A 13,916-nucleotide genomic window follows, 5' to 3' on the forward strand; every position below is an offset into this window, starting at 1 on the left:
CGGAGGGTGCGGGAGCCGCGGCGGAGCGTCCCGGAAGCGCGGCAGGTGTGGGGCCGCCCAGGTGTCAGCGCAGCCGGCGCGACGCCGCCCACGCGGGCCCCAAGCCCGCAGCTGGAGGCCGCCGTCTGCGCCCCGGGACTCACAGAATCAGTGGCGGAGGGATAGCTCTGTTTACAGATTTTGAGCTACTCTCCCAAATTTTATACTTAACCTCCGTTGCTCCTGGACGTTCTTCATCCCCCACCCCCGTAAAATTTCCCAGGTAAAATATGGATTCATTTTTAACTTGGTTAATCTTTCCCTCTTCTAGGTTATCTTTTCTTGGGTAGGGTAAGAACTGTACAGAATTTGTAGAAAGTTAAAGTTCTCTTGTTTCTGGTCCATGTTTGCCCACAAATGTTGGCACTGGCCCAGAGCTTCACACTCCTTTCTAAATGTATACACACTTCTTAATGATAGTAAAATAAAAGGCTCTTTATAAGTACTTGAAACAACAGTACACCACATCAGGAAGATCCTCTACAAGTGTTGCTATGATTACTGCTATCTCAAACTGGTGTAAAAACGAAAGCCTGAGACAGAAAGCCATTCTGATCACCGTGTTTCATACTGCAGCAATAGCAGGACTTGTGTGATCTGTTTAAATCTGCTTGTTTACAGTTGCTTCTTTTTTTTTTTTTTTTTTTTTTACTAAGTGGACAGGTGAATTTCCTTTTTTAAAATTTCAGTCATCTGGTGATGCAGAGGTGTTCAACACTATCAAAGAAACAAAGATCAACGTGCAAAATATAAAAATGTGTAAACAGTAAAAACTAGAAGGGAAATTAATACACAAAGCAGGACTTTAGAAGAGAGGTTTTCTTTTAGGTCTAAAAGTTAAAAGCTTAACACACACACCTGCTCTGTTCCAAAACATCTGAGATTTGTGTGCATTTTTTTCAAGATTACATGCAAACACGTTCAAAAAATGAAACTTCCATGCTCCAGTCCTTAAATGCACTTGACAAAAAAACCAACAACAACAAAAAAACACTTGGGCCGGGGAGATGGCTTAGTAGGATAAGCATTTGATGGGCAAACTAAAGGATCTGAGTTCAATCCCTGGTTCCACAAAAACAAAACAAAACAAAACACTTGACCTCTGGATTGTCCTGCTGTAGAGCCAAAGACCCAGCCAGCAACAAGTTGAATATATTTTTTTTAAATGGAGTCACCTAGTGTAGTGGTACACAGCTGTATTCCCAGTACTCAGGAGACTGAAGCAAAAGAACTGATGAGTTCAAGGCCAGCATGGACTATACCGTGAGACTCCATCTCAAGAAATACTAAAATCTGGGCTGGGGAGATGGCTCAGTGGAATAAACACTTCCCTGGCAAGTGCAAGGGCCTGAGTTCAATCCCTGGTTCTGCCAAAATAAAATAAAATAAAGAAACACTAAAATCAAAGGTGATCCCAAATACTGAACATGTACAGACTATTTTTCTTGTCTTTATTAAATATAGTTTGACAACTATTTTCATAGTATTGTATTATAAACCATCTAGAGCTTTTTAAGGTGTATGAGAGGCTATGCTTTAGTTATATGCAAATATGCCATTTTATATAAAGAACAAGAAAATCTGCAAATGCTGGTACTGAGGTAGTGGGGTTGGCTTGGGAACCAATCTCTGGGATACTGAGGGATAGCTCAGCAAAATGGTAAAAATTTCTGGAAGAATTTCAGTTTTAAAAATCATTTCTAAAGTGTTCACTTCCTACGTAAGAGTATCAAGAAAAAAACAGGCAACAACAAATATTCCCTTGGCCACAAGAGGATGCCCAACTTACTTAACACAGTTTGAAAGTCCCCAGGGCAGATTTTCAATGTTTAATTCACTCAGAATCACAAACGGGCCAGGGAGAGAGCTCAGGGGCCGGGGTGACGGCTCAGTGGCATAAGGGCATGCCTGGCAAGTACGAGGTCCCAAGTTTGGTCCCCGGTACCATGGGGGAAAAAAATCACAAACATCTATATAATAACAGGAAAATATTCAGCTTTGCTTCTCTGAAGTACATAATTTATTAATTGCTTTAAATTTGTAATTCTACATTAAAGGACAATGTCCATGGCTTTGGAACTGCCAGTGCAAAGCTCGACCACCCTGCAATGTGTATACCAAAGGGAACTTGTCCAGTGCAACTCCTCCGATTTTGTCTTCTATATGTTTTGATTTTTTTTTGTTTGTTTTTTGAGACAGGGTCTCATTATCTATTGAGGCTGGCCTAGGACTCACTCTGTAGCCCAGAATGGCCTCAGACTTACAGCAATCCTCTTGCCTCAGCCTCCTGAGTGCTAGCATTACAGGCATGCGCCACCACGCCCATTCAACTCATTCTGAGTTCTTTTTCTTTTCTTGTTATTGGTCTACAGGGTATTCAGGGTCTCACTACTAGATCAGACTTCCGAGTGATCCGCCTGTTTACAGCCTCCCAAGGGCTGGGATTACAGGCCTGCACCACCACGCTCAGTCTCAATTGCCTTTTCAGTGCACCCCGGGGGCGGGGCGGGGGGGCTTGGCAGGCCTGGGAATTGAACCCCTGGCTCCTGTGCCTGCTTGCAGATGCTTTAATCTGCTGAGTTATTTGGCCGGCCCTCTTCTGATTTCTGAAAGTACACAGTGAAAAATCAAACAAGAGAAGAATGATAAACATACAGTATGGTCTCACTTCTTCAAGACATTATTTCACTTCTCTCCATTCACATGTTAAAATATTTCACAATTCACTAATACGACTTCCAGCCAATGGAGACCAGTATAGCAATTTACAGTTCATCTTCTGTTCTAAATCCTGCTTAATGCCTCTTTTTATCCCCTTCAAAGTTTTTTCCAGAGTTAATGAAGAAAACACAACAGAGTTTAAAATATAAAACAACACTAAGTGTGCTCTTAGCATTGTGCTAACTACTGCGGGAACTGTCTAGTGAGTGGCGGCTGGGTGGCAGGCAGTGCTGTAGGAACCTTACTGCAGTATCTCAGTATTCACAATCTGATAAGGCAGAAGTTGTGTGATTATTATGTTTTTGTTTTTGGTGCTGAGGACCAAACCCAGGGCTTCTAGCTTGCTAGGCAAGAATTCTACCGCTCAGCCAAATCCCCGGCCCTGAAGTTGTATTATTTAAAATTGACAAATAAGAACAATGTGGTAGAGCTTGAGGGCCCAGTCAAGTTATCGGCAAGTTCAGATATTTGCTCTTCTACTTAGAAACTGTGTAACTTTGGGCAAGGTACCTAACTTGCAGCTACTGCACCTTAGTTTTCTAATCTGTAAAGTGGATGTACTTCACAAGACTGCATTAAAAGGCTGGAGACATAGCTCAGTGGCACAGCACTTGGCTGGCAAATTCGGGGTCCTGAGTTCAATTCCCAGGACAAAAAAAATTACATTAAAAGTAAGCCAGGCATGGTGGTATATGCCTGTAATCCCAGCACTTGGGAGGTTGAGGCAGGAGGATAACCTAGGATCAAGGCCAGCCTAGGCTATACATTGAGTTCAAGACCAGCCTGGACTACACAGCTACATCTACTCTCTCACTGGCCCAAGACCTACTCTCAAAATACAAACAAACTGGGCTGGGGAGATGGCTCAGTAGAATAAGTGCTTCCCTGGCAAGCGCAAGGGCCTGAGTTCAATCCCCGGTTCTGCACAAAGAAAAAAAAAAAAAAACAACTTTGAAAACATCTGACACAAAACTCAACACAAATTCCATAGACAGTGTCTTGCAGCCAAATGAGCCATTCAGTGCAATCCTTGAGAGTTCACGGCGTCTCTCCACCTACTCCTACTGCAGCCGGACTCCTGTGTCACTGCTCCTTCTAGAAGACAGGTGCTGATACCCAGCCTGGGGTCTCCTAAGAGAGGAATGAATCATCGCAGGCACCCAAATCCAAGTTGGGAAAGCCAATGGCAGCAATTAGGTCTTCTTATGCAGAGAGCACTGCCAGTAACCAAGAGTGCAACAGAAGCTCAGCCACTCAGTTTCTCCTTCCAGCTAGGACATAACTGAAAAATGATGACCTGATGCCTTAACCTCCACCCTCGATACGCAGAAATATAGTATCTCATGTGGTTTATGTTACCTTAATGTAAGTTCTTTTAATATAGTAGTATGCCTTCTATGGTACCACTTAGTGCTTCTGGTGATGTTTTGAAGCTTTGAGGCTTCAGTACCTGTCTGGATGTTTTATATGGTTTGAATAATGGGTTTAACCAGTTTCTGATTGCTTACCACACATGAGGTGCTCTACTAGGCCCAGGATGAACCCTAAATAGCAGGATTTCACTACAGTGATGAGACCAGTAAGAAGCAAGGGAAAATATAATCCATCAAAACACTCAGGTTAAAAGCTGTCGCCACTAATTAGATTGTATGTAGGTAGCTTAAGAACTAGGCTATCAGAAGTGAAATGCTGCCAAATTCTGAGCATTTCATTCCTTCCAAGGATGTATCTAAAATATGGTCTTACTTCACCATCCAAATTTAGGGATGTCCCCAGTAGATGCCAAGGGTAGGAAGGTGTCTCTTTACAAAAAGCAGACTCACTGTAAAATGATTTGTCCAAAAGCCAAACATCTCATCATAATGAGCAAATAAACAAATCCAATGTCTTGTAAAAAGGGTGAAACTGTCCAATATTTTTCTAAGTCACAAGATACCACATAAGCCTTTCTATTTGGGAAAACCACCAGTCACAATACAACATTTTAATAAACTTGAAAACCAGTAAGGACAGTGTGTCTATCTGAGCAAATTATAGGGTTGGTAAGAGAGTCTCCATTATCAACCCCAAAGAAATGAAATCATTTCAGTAACAAGAAACTTGGATTCACTGAATTAGGAATTTATTGGCTTTGGTTTATCTTTTCCTCAAATCCTAGGAGCCTCAGTTCAGACCCTCTCGGGCTTCTCAGACCATGCCTCCCCTTCCCTACTTCTCTGCAGAGTGCAAGGGCTCCCCAGCACTTCCACACGGGGCTCCCACACAACCCCCTTCACTGTGCTTCCCTGAAGAACACCTCACAACCTATCCTGAGTACATCAGCATTCTACTGCAGAAAACAGATTGAATTAATCAGTTCAGTGGCTGGAGGTGCTGACAATCAGCTGCAAAATTAGGAATAATAAGGGTAGTTGCCACTGGGGGGATTTAACAATGAGAAAAAATTATCTTTTTTAAGACTTAGCTAGGGGCTGGTGAGATGGCTCAGTGGTCTAAGGCACCTACTTAGAACAAGTTTAGCAGAGCACAGGGACCGCGGTTCAATCCCCCAGCACCACATGCCAGCCAGCCCCGCCCCCTGGTGGGCTGGGCTGGCCACACACACACGCATAAATAAATAAATTTAAAAAAAAAAGACTTAGCTAGAACACATACTCTACAAAATGCATCATTTGCTTACTAGTTCAAACCCTTGAATTTCTGATTTTTTTTTTTTAGTGATATATGTGTAGCTGTATATGAATTACACCGAAAAATTATCAATGATAGCAAATTGCTATACACAAATACATTATAGCATAGAAAGTAACCAATTGTAAAGCACTTGCCTGGCAAGTACAAGGGCCTGAGTTCAATTCCCGGTTCCGCCAAAAATAAATTTAAGAAAAGAAAGAAAGTAACCAATTGTAAAATATAACCAATAATACCCAAATGTTTCTGAGGATCTAGTATATGTAGTTTTATGATAAATTTGACTTGAAATCTTGATTTAAAGTATTTAGATTTAAGAAAATAATGAGAAGAGATTAATTAATTAATTTTTTTAAAAAATGTATTTGGTTGTTGCAGGGTCTCACTGTGCAGCTTGGACTCATGGTGATCCTCCTGCTTTCAGCCTCCCCAGCGCTGGGATTACAGGCATGCACTACTATGCCGGGACTCTGAGGAGCTCAGCACACCCTAGGGGCAGGGCTGATGCTGCATGTGGTGCTGGGGATCAAATTGTGGTTCCAGCGCTTGCCTAAGCAGTTGCTTTTGTCTGGTGAGCTATCTTGCTGGACCAGAAGGGATTAAATTTAAAAGAGACTGGAGGGGCTGGGGAGATGGCTCAGTGGAATAAGCACTTCCCTAGCAAGTGCAAGGGTCTGAGTTCAATCCCCAGTTCTACCAAAAAAATAAATAAATAAATAAAAGAGACTGGAACAGTCACACCAATATTTAGCTATAAGGCAGGCTGACTGTAGAGTTTTAGCGCCTCAGATGCGGTAATACACAAAGACAAAACACAAATGACTTCCTAGGTCACTTCTGTACAGCCAAGACCTCCGCTGAGCTGACTGAGCAGTGCCGGGGGAAAGGCCACAGCTAAGAACATGGACAGGCACTAGAGCACCTCCAGCACAGCCAGGACGAATGCCACTCCCACCAGCACAGTCCCTGCTGTGCTGCTCTTGGGGCTCTCTGAACCAGTCTGAGTCTGTTTCTTCATCTACAAAACGAGCAAACAAGACTGTCTATTTGAGGAACACTAAGAGTGCAAAAGTGGTCCCTAGAGGTCAGCTATTATTACCAGTGGCTCCATGTCTGTCCTGTACTATCAGATATCTCTGAAGTGCCACAGTTCGCCAGTGCTGGCTCTAACACTTCCAGGACTGCCCCAGGGGCCACTGAAGTGAGGGGAACATTCATGGCTTGGTCCTCTACGGCCCGCCCAGCCTCAGTGCCACTGTTTCGGCACGCTCAGCTCCTTCCACATCTCCCCTTCGAGCCCTGCAGTCCCTGCCCAAGCCTCTGCTCACACAAGCCCCACCTGCAGCTCCTGCCTCGCAGGCTAGAATCCGACCATCCACTTAAGTCCCTCCTCAATGGGCGTTTCTTCTAACAGTGCTTCTTGACCAGTCCCACTCAGCACAAGCAGGAATGCGTTCCCACTACCAACCCACGAGCTTCACCAGCAGGGTCTGGAGTGTGAGCTCTGAGGTTCACGTGGAGTGAAATCCACACTTCGCCCCCCGGCAGGCCCTCCCCCATAGACCGTGGCATGTTTGGCACCCAAGTCTCAGGCGGGCTCTAGGTCAGACAATGCAGGAGTGTCAGCACAGGAGAGCCACACAGAAATGTCCTTCCCTCTCTCCTTCCTTGTGGAGCTCCACTTCGAGGCACAGCCACAGATGCACAAGGCAGAGCACCCGACCTTCCCACATGTTTTCTTTATGCCTTGATCCTACAAGCTGGATATGCAATGTGGCTTTGTGCTGTTGTTGAAGACGCTGTTCTAGAAAAACCTATAGTCCTTCTCTACCTCCAAAATAAGACCCTCCTTGTCTTAGTTCAGGTAAAAGGACAGCAGATTTCCATATTCAACTATTTTAACTAACAGGTCGGACTGTGAACGCATGTGACTTCCTGTCTTCGCCTTCCCCAAAGTGCATCCGGGATGAGTTATGCCACAGAAAGAGAGGCCTGAACCGGAGGGCTTGCGCTCATTCTACTGTGTCGTCTCCCCGCCCTCGAGGGCTTTCTTGACTACTGCTGGTCCCTGGCCTGCCTCCCTGGAGCCACAGACTTCCTGTGCTCACAAGGTCAGCCCAGCTCTAAGTGCTGTCACCAAAGGCCGCATAGCGAAGCTGCTGGCCTTTGTCTTTTGAAACCCACACTCTTCTGATCAACCTAAAATCTTCAGGACCTGGAGAACTTGATCTTTCCACCTCCACTGCCTTCCCCCCAATTCTCCAAGTAAAGGAATTTTGGGAGCAGAAAGTGAGAACTGAAACAAAACTGTTCCTGGTGAAAACTCTGCTTATCCTGCTTTTCCAAGCTTCCTGCAAAGGAAAGGAGAAAGGAAAGGAAAGGAAAGACACAAGGGGAGGGTGGAAGAAGATGAAAAAGGCATTAAGAGGGGCCGGGGAGATGGCTCAGTAGAATAAGCGCTTCCCTGACAAGGGCCTGAGTTCAATCCCAATTCCACGCCAAAAAAAAAAAAAAAAAAAAGTAAGAGTTAAGATATGTTAAGTACATGTACCTACAACTCCCCACAATAAATTACCGTAATTTTTTTCTGTGGTGCTGGGAATTGAACTCAGGGCCTGGCACATGCTGTGAAAGCACTCTGCCACTGAACTAGCTCCCCAGTTCTTTTTATTAAATTTAACTAATTTTTTGCATTACTGGGGATCAAACTCAGAAGCACACTACCACTGAGCTACAGTCCCAGCATTTTTTATTACTAATTAATGAGCAGAATATATTTATTGAGGGAAAGAAAGCTCCTGTCCGTGGGCCCGAATAAGCGCTTGCCTGGCAAGCGCAGGGGCCTGAGTTCAATCCCTGGTTCTGGAAAAAAAAAAAAAATCTTCCAAATGCTTCCTCTTTGGGGCTGGTGAGATGGCTCAGTGGTCTAAAGCACCTACTTAGAACAAGCTTAGCAAAGCACAGGGACCGCGGTTCAATCCCCCAGCACCACATGCCAGCCAGCCCTGCCCCCTGGTAGGCTGAGCTGGCCACACACACACACACACACACACACACACACACACACACAAATAAATAAAATTTAAAAAAAAGAAAGCTCCTGTCCGAGAGAGGGACAGGAGGGGGGCCCCGAGCAGGCAGTCCCCGATGAATTATTATAATGTGAATAATTATGTATTACAAGCACGTACTATTAAAAACTAAAATAAGAAAGACACAAAGGTACAGGTCTCATATGACTTTATGTTAAGAACCATCTGGCATAGCCAAATCCACGGACAAAGAGCAGATTATCGGTTTCCCAGGCCAGGGGGAGAGAAGATGAGACCCACTGCTTCATAGAACAGGGCCTTCACTGGGGATGCTGTATAACATTAATATTCTAAAATTATTAAATTTTAGCTGGATATGGCAGCACGTGTCTGTAACCCTACAGCTCTAGGAGGCCGGGGCAGGAGGAGGATGCCAAACGCCGGCCCAGGCTGAGAAACTGTGAAGACCACCTCAAAGCAGAAAACAGAAAGCGCCAGGTGTGGCGGCACGCGCCTGCACTCCCAGCACTGGGAGGCTGAGGCATGGGACTGCCTCAAGCCTGAGGCCAGCATGGGCCACATAGTGCGTTCAAGGCCGCACTGAGCTACAAAGTAAGATTCTGTCTCAAAAAACACAAAAAGGTAAAATAGGGCTCAGGATTCAACCCCTGGTATCAAATAAATAAATAAATAAATAAAACCTTTCCATTTTTACACTGCAAGTGGGTGAATTTGTGACATTTGAATTTCATCTCAATAAAGCTATTTTTGAAAGCCAACGTGTGTAAGGCTTGACTTATTGTACTAGTGTTGTAATTTTCCAAGTAAGTGTTCCTGAAGGCCACTTCCTGATTTTTTTTTTCCCCAGTAAATGAGGCAAGCAATTCCAAGCTCTTCCACAAACATCTAGCCACCTAGATGTACACTGATCCCCACTGAGAGATGAACCATTTTACCTGTACAGACAAGCTAGCTGTTAGAGGGTGGTCAGGGTGTGCTACTCTTAGGATTTCAGAGTGTCTTCCAGCTGAAATCTCTGTGTTCTCAGAATGAAAAAGCCTCAGATCAGACACCTATGTAAGGAAAGTGCTGTTCACCCAGTAAACCCAAAAGCAAATGGATAATGCTGGCCGTAATTTGCCTTTTTGACATTTCCTTGGGAATCTGCAAGAGCTTCTCCTTCCTCCTCCCCCAGTAAGACCATTTAAGTGTGTGTTAAACAACTACAGAATACTAAATAAAAAGTCAACATCACAATTTAGAAAATTTTACAAAAAGCTCCAAACTGACTTCTCTTGAAAAAGCTGTGTGTGGCCAGACCTTACCAGCGGCCTTCCACGTGACGGCCAGGAGTCACAGCTGAAACTGGACCTAGAGTCTAGCTCTGCTGCCAGCTAGCCCTGCGCCCTACCACACTTCCCTGTCCATCCCCACTTCTTTAAAAGAGAAAGGTCATGGCAGCATCTATGCCGCTAGGTTATTACAGCAAGCCAGTGAGTTAGAGTGCTTACGAAAGCGGGAACTTTTTTTTTTTTGAGACAGGGTCTCACTGTGTAACCCAGGCTGGCCTTGAACTCATGGCAATCCTGCAGCCTCAGCCCCCAGTTTGCTGGGATTATAGGCATGCACCACCACACCAGGCTTTCTTATCCTTTCAGTACACTCAACAGTGTGACACAACCAGTAGCACTTCCAGCCCGTGCCAAGCCCTGACTCACGGGCAGCACTCATTCTCTGATCCTCCCTGTCCTTCCCCTAAGAAATCACCCCTGCTTTCTGTCCTTGCACATTTGCCTGTTGGGTTATTTCATATATATGGAATCATGCAGCACCATGTGGCCTTTCACGTTTGGCTTCCTTTAGTCGGAATGTTTTCAAGGTCTATCTATGCTAGATGAGGAGGAGGAGGAGGAGGAGGAGGAGGAGGAGAAAGAGGATGACGACGATGACTTTGGTACTAGGAATCAAACTCAGGACTCACGCTTGCCGGGCAGGCCCTGAACTACTGAGCTAAACCCCCAGCCTTCCACACTGGATCATGTTCCAGCATCTCCTTCCCTTTCATACCTGAAGAACACAGTAGACCTTCTTATCCACAGTACCACTCTGCGTAGTCTTAGCTACTGGAGGTCAACTTGGGTCTGAAAACACGAAATGGAAATCTCTAGGAATGATGCCTAAACTTTCAACTGTGCACTTCTCGCCTCTCAGGGCTGCAGCCTGCCTGGAGGTGAGGCCCGGCGGACCAGCAGAGCCACACGCTGTGCACTGCCTACTCCTTCAGCACGCACAGGCGGCTGGGCTGATCCTCAGGGCTCTGCGCAGTCTGCATGCCAGGGCCCATCACACACGGTCGGGCACTGTGTCCTAATGCCTGTGCCAGTTACTTCGCTCATCTCACCACATAAGCAGTCCATCAACTCACGCCATCCCAAGGACAGTCAGCAAACCGAGCATGATGGGGCACACCTGTAAACAGGCACTTGGGAGGCTGAGGCAGAAAGATGCCTGGGCACTTGAGTTAGTGAGTTCAAGGCTGGCTTTAACTTCATAGTGAGACCCTGTCTCAAAAAAAAATATTTTTAAATGAGAAAAGAACTGGGGGCGGGGACAGCTCAGTAGAATAAGGGCTTCCCTGGCAAGTGCAAGGGTCTGAGTTCAATCCCCGGTTCTGCAAAAAAAAAAAAAAAAAAAAAAAAAGAGAAAAGAACTGTAAGGTATTTTGAGAAAGACCATATTTGCATGTTTTATTGCAGTGTGTGACTGTAGTTGCTTTATTATTGTTAATCTCTTTTTTTTTTTTGCAGAGCCAGGGATTGAACTCAGGCCCTTGTGCTTGCCTAGGAAGCACTTATTCCACTGTGCCATCTCCCTGACCCCTTGTTGTTAATCTCTTAATGTGATGATTAATAATTAAACACCATAGGTGGGTGTGACACACAGAAGAAAAATCATGACATACGTATATGGGCCAGCATGGCAATTTCAAACATCTGCTTCGGTCCTGGACATATTCCCAAGGGTGGCAGTGGGGCTGACCACCACATTTTATCAAGTCATCAGTTGGGGGTAGCTGGTGGTGGTTTCCATCTTCTGACTACTATGGACACCTTTTACCTTTCCTGGACCATGTGCTAACCAAAAAGCAGGCTTTCATGTCAGTGTGTCATCAACCCTTCTCTTTGCCACTTTAGCTTACCTCAGAGTCCTCACTTTCCTCTGAAATCCACCAGTTCTTTGGCTGAGCAACAAACTCAGCACATATCAAAGTCCCATAGGCCAGTTAGATTGTTCTTACGTTGATTAGCATTTAGGACCACAGAGATAGCACAGGGGTACAAGCGCCTGCATTGCAAGAAGCAAGGTCCTGAGTTTACACCACTATCTAAATAAACAAGTAAAAATAAGGGCCAGGGAGATAGCTCAGTAGAATAGGCGCTTGCCTGGCAAGCGCAAGTGCCTGAGTTCAATCCCCAGTTGCAATAAATAAATAAATAAATAAATAATTGATTAGCATTTAAAAGATAAAAAGGGGCCAGCCTGATAGCACAGTGGACAAAAGCACCCGCTTAGGCAGAGTGCAGTGGCTGGGGTTCAATCTCGGGCATGCCATGCCAGCCCCGCCCCTGGGGCACGCTGAGATGGTACTGGGACTGGGCATGGTGGCGCGCACCTGTAACCCCAGCACTTGGGAGGCTGAAAAACAGGAGGATCACTATGAGTCCGATCTGTGTAGTGAAACCCTGTAGACCCCATATTAAATGGATAAAAAATAAATACATAAATAAATAAGATAAAAAGATCATTAAAGTTCAGGTTTCGATTTCCTTAAAATTTTTGGCAATGTCATTATTATGTTTTGCCTAGGTTACTGTAACAGGCAGTTTTAACTGGTTGTACTCCTTTTACCTTGTTTCCTAAAGCCATCTACTGCAGGAGTCCCAGTGAGCTTATTAAAACAGAAGGCACAAAGGCCAGGGAGATGGCTCAGTGGAATAAGCGCTTCCCTGGCAACCTCAAGGGTCTGAGTTCAATCCCCAGTTCCGCAAAAAAAAAAAAAAAGAAAAGAAAAAAGCACAAAAGTCCTGCATTCAGATGCTGAGAAGCATTCAGATGCTGAGAAGGGGGCCAGGCCTGTCTGGCCCCAGGAGGCTCCTGCCCTGCCTTCCTACCTGTCTGCTTTCACTTCCCAGCTCTTCCCTCAGTACGGCCTCCTCCTGCCTGTGGCTTTCACAGCCTACACAGACCTGGGGTTCAGGCCTCTGCCCAGGAGCTTGCTCCACCCCAGAGAACCAGAGCTGCAGCCTTCGCCCTTAATCTCAAGCCTCACTCTCTGAGCCCTGCTTCAGCCCCTCCTCTCCTCAGCCCTCCCAATTCTCATCTGGACTTGTTTTTTCTTTTTTCTTTTTTTTTGCGGAACTGGGGATTGAACTCAGGCCCTTGCCAGGGAAGCGCTTATTCCACTGAGCCATCTCCCCTACCCCTGTTTTTTCTAAATAATAATCATCATCTAACATAAAATGGATTTATTTCTGTTTGCTATCTCTGGTGTATCCATATCTCTGATGAAAGGTAAGTATGATGTGGCCTTCACTGGAAACAACAGAAGGTCATCAGAGAGAAGAGAATTTCCACTCGCTCCAGCAATCCCACTAATGTGTAAGTATCCAAAGGAAATGAAGGGCCAGCCAAATAGCTCAATGGATTAAAGCGCCTACCAGCAGCAGCAGCAGCAGAGGCTGGGGTTGAGGCTCGGGCCTGCCTGCTGGCCCTGCCCTGAGACAGCAATTGGGACTGGGCGTGGTGGCGCATTCCTATAATCCCAGCTCTTGGGAGGCTGTAAACAGGCAGATCACTACCAGTCTGATCTAGTAGTGAGAGCCTGAACACCCTGTAGACCCTCCCCTAAAATATCTATATCTATCTATATCTATATCTATAGCTATCTATCTATCTATCTATATAAAAGGAAATGAAATTGGGCAGAGCCCCCCGCCCCCTCACAGTCGCACAGCACTACACAGACTGGCCGTCTGCCCAAATGCCCAGCATCCTAAGTGTCTGTCAGAGGAGGAAAGGAGAGCGCAAATGGCACACACACAGGCTGAGGGCTCCTGCTCGGCCCTAAGGGTGGGACAGTTCAGACAGGAGGGATGCAGGAAATCGATCATGCAACCTGGTATCTCGCTGATAATGGGTATCAGAATCTGCAGCACAGCACATCTTACATACGTTCATCAGGGAAGAGTGATTTTGTATGTGGGGTAATTAAGTAGTGTGAGGTATGCTAATCAGCTCAACTGTGCCATTCTATAGTGCATATATATTTCAAAACAATATGTATGGGCTGGTGAGATGGCTCAGTGGTCTAAAGCACCTACTTAGAACAAGCTTAGCAAAGCACAGGGACCACGGTTCAATCCCCCAGCACCA

Source organism: Octodon degus, unplaced genomic scaffold (genome assembly GCF_000260255.1).
Source record: "Octodon degus isolate 3935 unplaced genomic scaffold, OctDeg1.0 scaffold00210, whole genome shotgun sequence".
NCBI classification, from domain to species: Eukaryota; Metazoa; Chordata; class Mammalia; order Rodentia; family Octodontidae; genus Octodon; species Octodon degus.